Below are 6,674 nucleotides of genomic sequence, written 5' to 3' on the forward strand. Positions count from 1 at the left end.
CAAGTTACTCTCAAACCAAGGTACCACTGTAGAGTCCCTTTCTCGCTGATTTTGGAATAAATGGGGAGATTTATCAAACATGGTGTAAAGTGAAACTGGCTCAGTTGCCCCTAGCAACCAAAGTTTCACTTTACACCATGTTTAATAAATCTCCCTAAAAATCTTTGGTACCTTGATAACTTGTAGTAATGTCCATCATATTCATAAGTCCAACGTCATCAACGTCCGTATGCGGAGACATCGGCGTCTGTGTATAACCTCCTGGTCACATGATACGGTCACGTGCTCTTCGCGGACCATGTGACTAACTCTCACGAGACTTACAGCGCCGACTGCGTATCCCCAGGTCACAACAGAACTCATTCACAAAACAATTAATATGGGTGACTGTCGGTAGCGTTACCCTGATATCACATTGTAGCTACCATGAAGTCCAATTAGTATTTGACTAGTCTAATGAATGTTAAAGGGGTTTTCTTTTTGTTTTCAAATCAACTGGTTATATAGATTTGTAATTTACTTCTATTGAAAAATCTCCAGTCTTCCCATAGGAACTCTGTCTCGGTTTTCTATGAATCCCCATAGAAAACCTCTCCTGCTCTGGACAGTTCCTGTCTCGGCCAGAGATGTCAGCAGAGAGCACTGTGTCAGACTGAAAATAAAACAACACTTCCTTCAGGACATACAGCAGCTGATAAGTATGGGGAGACTTGAGATTGAAGTACATTAAAAATCTATATAACTTTCTGATATCAGTTGATTTGAAAGAAAAAGTCTCGTGAGAGTTAGTCACATAAGGGGAGATTTATTAAACATGGTGTAAAGTGAAAGTGGCTCAGTTACCCCTAGCAACCAATCAGATTCCACCTTTCATTTTCCAAAGCGTCTGTGAGGAATGAAAGGTGGAATCTGATTGGTTGCTAGGGGCAACTGAGCCACTTTCACTTTACACCATGTTTCATAAATCTCCACCAACGTCCGCGAAGAGCACGTGACTGTATCATGTGACCGGGATCTTATACACAGACACCGATGTCTCCGTATACGGACGTTGATGACTTTGGACTTATGAATATGATGGACATTACTACAAGTTATCAAGGTACCGAAGATTTTATTCCAGAATCAGCAAGAAAGAGACTTTATTTAAAACCCATAATGGACATTTGATTCTACCGACCCGGAAGTAGGCTGTGGCTTATGAAGCGGTGTATTCTCTCCAGTCTGCCACCTCTGTCCATGTCAGGAACTGTCCACAGCAGCAGCAAATCCCCATACAAAACCTCTCCTGCTCGCCAGACTGGAAAGAATACACCACTTCCTGCAGGACATACTGCAGCTGATAAGTGCTGGAAGACGTGAGATTTTCTAATAAAAGTAAATTACAAATCTCTATCACTATTTGGTACCAGTTGATTTGAAAGAAAACATTACGAGGGGGGGTTTGCTGGACTCCCCCTTTAAGAAGTGTCTGGTGACAATGGTGGTGTACAGACTCAGCGGCAGTTGTGTGTGGGTATGGTGATTGGTTGGGGAGGGGGCTTTCTTATGTCAGGTTACTCCAGGTGCCACGCCTGTCACATAGAGACAGAAAATGATGGCGATCTCATGTTACAGCTCCCCCTATAGGACATGTGTGGTAGACTGATTATAAATGCTGAGGGCACTGACTGGTAATAACAGAGGGAGAGACTGATGGCCGTCACACACCATGTCCTCATATAGTCACAGCCAAGCCCCGCCCCTAAGTCAGCCGAGGACCGCCATATATGGGCCCGCCTCTTTCCCAGAACAGTAGGCACAGCCAAAGAGCTGCCATACCTCGCGCAGACACTAGATGGAGCCTGTGAACATCTGACAGCATCCGTTCCTGAAGTGGCAACTCTAGCTCGTCCTTCTATCCGATGGTGGGCGTGGTCATTGTAGCTCCTCCTCCAGGACGATCTCATTCCCAGCACAGCAGCTTCTCAGTCAGACTCCTCCCCCCGCTAAGCGGCTTCTGTGCTCTCGGTTTTGCTGTGTCTTCTCATCTAATCCTCGCAGCCTACAAAGGCCTATGGCAGCGTGTGGGCGGGCAAACGACTTACTGTCACGTGACAGCAGAGGGGTGGGGCTTTCAGTAAGAGAGACAGTGGCTGCTCAGAGGAGGGCCGTGTGTGTCAGCCAGTGCCCAGTGTGTGTAAGTATATGTGTGTGTATAAGTATGTGTGTATCAGCCCGTGCCCAGTGTGTATAGGTATATGTGTGTATAGGTATATGTGTGTGTCAGCCAGTGCCCAGTGTGTGTATAAGTATGTGTGTGTATAGGTATATGTGTGTGTCAGCCAGTGCCCAGTGTGTGTAAGTATATGTGTGTGTATAGGTATATGTGTGTGTACAGGTATATGTGTGTGTATAGGTATATGTGTGTGTCAGTCAGTGCCCAGTGTGTGTAAGTATATGTGTGTGTATAAGTATGTGTGTATCAGCCCGTGCCCAGTGTGTATAGGTATATGTGTGTATAGGTATATGTGTGTGTCAGCCAGTGCCCAGTGTGTGTATAAGTATGTGTGTGTATAGGTATATGTGTGTGTCAGCCAGTGCCCAGTGTGTGTAAGTATATGTGTGTGTATAGGTATATGTGTGTGTACAGGTATATGTGTGTGTATAGGTATATGTGTGTGTCAGTCAGTGCCCAGTGTGTGTATAAGTATGTGTGTGTATAGGTATATGTGTGTGTATAGGTATATGTGTGTGTCAGTCAGTGCCCAGTGTGTGTATAAGTATGTGTGTGTATAGGTATATGTGTGTGTATAGGTATATGTGTGTGTCAGTCAGTGCCCAGTGTGTGTATAAGTATGTGTGTGTATAGGTATATGTGTGTGTCAGTCAGTGCCCAGTGTGTGTATAAGTATGTGTGTGTATAGGTATATGTGTGTGTATAAGTATGTGTGTGTATAGGTATATGTGTGTATAGGTATATGTGTGTGTCAGCCAGTGCCCAGTGTGTGTATAAGTATGTGTGTGTATAGGTATATGTGTGTATAGGTATATGTGTGTGTCAGCCAGTGCCCAGTGTGTGTGTGTATAGGTATATGTGTGTGTCAGCCAGGGCCCAGTGTGTGTGTATAGGTATATGTGTGTGTCAGCCAGTGCCCAGTGTGTGTGTATAGGTATATGTGTGTGTCAGCCAGTGCCCAGTGTGTGTGTATAGGTATATGTGTGTGTCAGTCAGTGCCCAGTGTGTGTATAGGTATATGTGTGTATGTATCTGTGTGTGTATAGGTATATGTGTGTGTCAGTCAGTGCCCAGTGTGTGTATAAGTATGTGTGTGTATAGGTATATGTGTGTGTCAGTCAGTGCCCAGTGTGTGTATAAGTATGTGTGTGTATAGGTATATGTGTGTGTATAGGTATATGTGTGTGTATAGGTATATGTGTGTGTCAGCCAGTGCCCAGTGTGTGTGTATAGGTATATGTGTGTGTATAGGTATATGTGTGTGTCAGTCAGTGCCCAGTGTGTGTATAAGTATGTCTGTGTATAGGTATATGAGTGTGTGTATAGGTATATGTGTGTGTCAGCCAGTGCCCAGTGTGTGTATAGGTATATGTGTGTGTCAGCCAGTGCCCAGTGTGTGTGTATAGGTATATGTGTGTGTGTATAGGTATATGTGTGTGTATAGGTATATGTGTGTGTCAGCCAGTGCCCAGTGTGTGTGTATAGGTATATGTGTGTATAGGTATATGTGTGTGTCAGCCAGTGCCCAGTGTGTGTGTATAGGTATATGTGTGTGTATAGGTATATGTGTGTGTCAGCCAGTGCCCAGTGTGTGTGTATAGGTATATGTGTGTGTGTATAGGTATATGTGTGTGTCAGTCAGTGCCCAGTGTGTGTATAAGTATGTGTGTGTATAGGTATATGTGTGTGTATAGGTATATGTGTGTGTATAGGTATATGTGTGTGTGTATAGGTATATGTGTGTGTCAGCCAGTGCCCAGTGTGTGTGTATAGGTATATGTGTGTGTCAGTCAGTGCCCAGTGTGTGTATAAGTATGTGTGTGTATAGGTATATGTGTGTGTGTATAGGTATATGTGTGTGTGTATAGGTATATGTGTGTGTCAGCCAGTGCCTAGTGTGTGTATAGGTATATGTGTGTGTGTATAGGTATATGTGTGTATAGGTATATGTGTGTGTCAGTCAGTGCCCAGTGTGTGTATTGGTATATGTGTGTGTATAAGTATGTGTGTGTCAGTCAGTGCCCAGTGTGTGTAGGTGTATATGTATGTATGCATGTATGTATTTATTTATTTATTTATTTGTGTGTGTATTTAGGTATATGTGTGTATGTATCTGCATTTGTGTATAGTTATATGTGTGTCAGCCAGTGCCCAGTGTGTATGTATCTGTGTGTGTATAGATATATGTGTGTATGTATGTGTGTGTGTCAGCCAGTGCCTAGTGTGTATGTATGCATCTCTGTGTATAGGTATATGTGTGTGTGTGTGTGTGTGTGTGTGTGTGTCAGCCAGTGCCTAGTGTGTATGTATGTGTGTGTGTGTATAATGTATGTGTGTATGTATGTGTGTGTATAGGTATGTGTGTGTGTGTGTGTGTGTGTCAGCCAGTGCCTAGTGTGTATGTATGCATCTCTGTGTTTAGGTATATGTGTGTCAGTCAGTGCCCAGTGTGTGTATAGGTATATGTGTGTGTCAGCCAGTGCCCGGTGTGGGTAGGTATCTGTGTATATGTATATGTGTGTATAGGTATGTGTTTGTGTGTGTGTGTGTGTGTGTCAGCCAGTATAGGTATGTATGTGTGTGTATAAGTATATGTGACTGTCAGTCAGTGCCCAGTGTGCGTATAGGTATATGTGTGTGTCAGCCAGTGCCTAGTGTGTATGTATCTCTGTGTGTATAGGTATATGTGTGTGTCAGCCGGTTCCCTGTGTATATAGGTATATGTGTGTATGTATCTGTGTGTATAGGTATATGTGTGTATGTATCTGTGTGTGTATAGGTATATGTGTCTGTCAGCCAGTGCCCAGTGTGTGTATAAGTATGTGTGTGTTAGTCAGTCCCCAGTGTGTATGTATCTGTGTGTGTATAAGTATATGTGTGTGTCAGTCATTCAGTGCCCAGTGTATGTGTGTATGTATCTGTATGTATAGGTGTATGTGTGTCAGTCAGTGCCCAGTGTGTGTATGTATCTGTGTGTATGGGTGTATGTGTGTCAGTCAGTGCCCAGTGTATATGTATCTGTGTGTATAGGTATATGTGAGTGTCAGTCAGTGCCCAGTGTGTATGTATCTCTGTGTGTATAGGTATATGTGAGTGTAAGTCAGTGTCCAGTGTATATGTGTCAAGGTGGTAGTCCTATTTTTAGTCCACCTTGCTTCAATTAACTGTCTCTGTCCATCCTGAGAACATGTCCACCACTACTAAAATGTATTTGTACTTCCCACTTTTTGGCAGTTCCATATGATCAATTTGGATTCTCTGGAACGGGTACAGTGGCTTGGCTAGATGTTTAACCCTAACCCCAGGGGGGAATAACCCTAACCCCAGGGGGGGAATAACCCTAACCCCAGGGGGGCTTCTAGTATATGTATAAAAAAAATAAATAGAGTGTTGTTGTCAATAAATAACCCCCTCCCCTAATAAAAGTTTGAATCACCCCCCTTTTCCCAGGTTATAAATAAAAATAAATAAACATATTTAGTATCGCCGCGTGCGTAATCGCCCGAACTAATAATTAATCACATTCCTGATCTCGCACGGTAAACGGCGTCAGCGCAAAAAAATCCCAAAGTGCTAAATTGTGCATTTTTGGTCGCATCAAATCCAGAAAAATTGTAATAAAAAGCGATCAAAAAGTTGCATATGCGCAATCAAGGTACCGATAGAAAGAACACATCATGGCGCAAAAAATGACACCTCACACAGCCCCATAGACCAAAGGATAAAAGCGCTATAAGCCTGGGAATGGAGCGATTTTAAGTGACGTATATTTGTTGACAATGGTTTGAATTTTTTACAGGCCATCAGATAAAAGAAAAGTTATACATGTTATATATCGTTTTAATTGTAACAACTTGAGGAACATATATAACAAGTCAGTTTTACTCCAGAGCGAATGGCGTAAAAACAAATACCCCCCAAATAAACAAAATGCGTTTTTTTTTTTCCAATTTCACCACACATTTTTTTTTTTCTGGTTTCGCAGTGTACTTTATGAAAAAATTCACCCTATCATTGCAAAGTACAATTAGAGATGCAAAAAATAAGGGCTCATGTGGGTCTCTAGGTGGAAAAATGTAAGTGCTATGGCCTTTTAAAGGGAACCAATCACACACAAATTGGCCATAAAGATAAGGAAACGTGCTGGTACATCAGCCAGCACGCTTCCTAACCATCCCCCTGTCCCCTCCGTCCCATGAACATTCAGCCCGCAAAGTTAGTTTAATAGTGTGCCGCGCTGTATGCAAATTACCATCTAAGTAGTCAAGGTGGGCGGGCGGCTGGTCAAGTAGTCACGGTGGGCGGGGGCTTCGTCATGTAGTCACAGGCTCCTGGGCCGCCTCCGGTGCTATAATCACGCCCCTCCGGGCGTGTTGTAAAGCGGCTCCTGGTGACGTCACTCGGGGGGGCCGGCATTGCATGTCGGCCACGCCGACATCTTTACTAAGCTGCTTGC

The 6,674-nt window shown here is 43.4% G+C and overlaps 1 long non-coding RNA gene across 1 annotated transcript in view; it reads right to left on the reverse strand.

Annotated features, from left to right (window-relative positions):
• LOC138767624 (uncharacterized) overlaps positions 1-1,965 on the reverse strand; it is a 42,865-nt gene extending 40,900 nt beyond the window's left edge. Inside the window, exon 1 of the long non-coding RNA XR_011358818.1 lies at positions 1,822-1,965. This is a non-coding gene — a long non-coding RNA (uncharacterized lncRNA). The remainder of the gene's footprint in view (positions 1-1,821) is intronic.
• Between the last annotated feature and the right edge of the window lie 4,709 nt (positions 1,966-6,674).

The sequence above is a fragment of the Dendropsophus ebraccatus genome, chromosome 11, assembly GCF_027789765.1.
Source record: "Dendropsophus ebraccatus isolate aDenEbr1 chromosome 11, aDenEbr1.pat, whole genome shotgun sequence".
Lineage (NCBI taxonomy): Eukaryota > Metazoa > Chordata > Amphibia > Anura > Hylidae > Dendropsophus > Dendropsophus ebraccatus.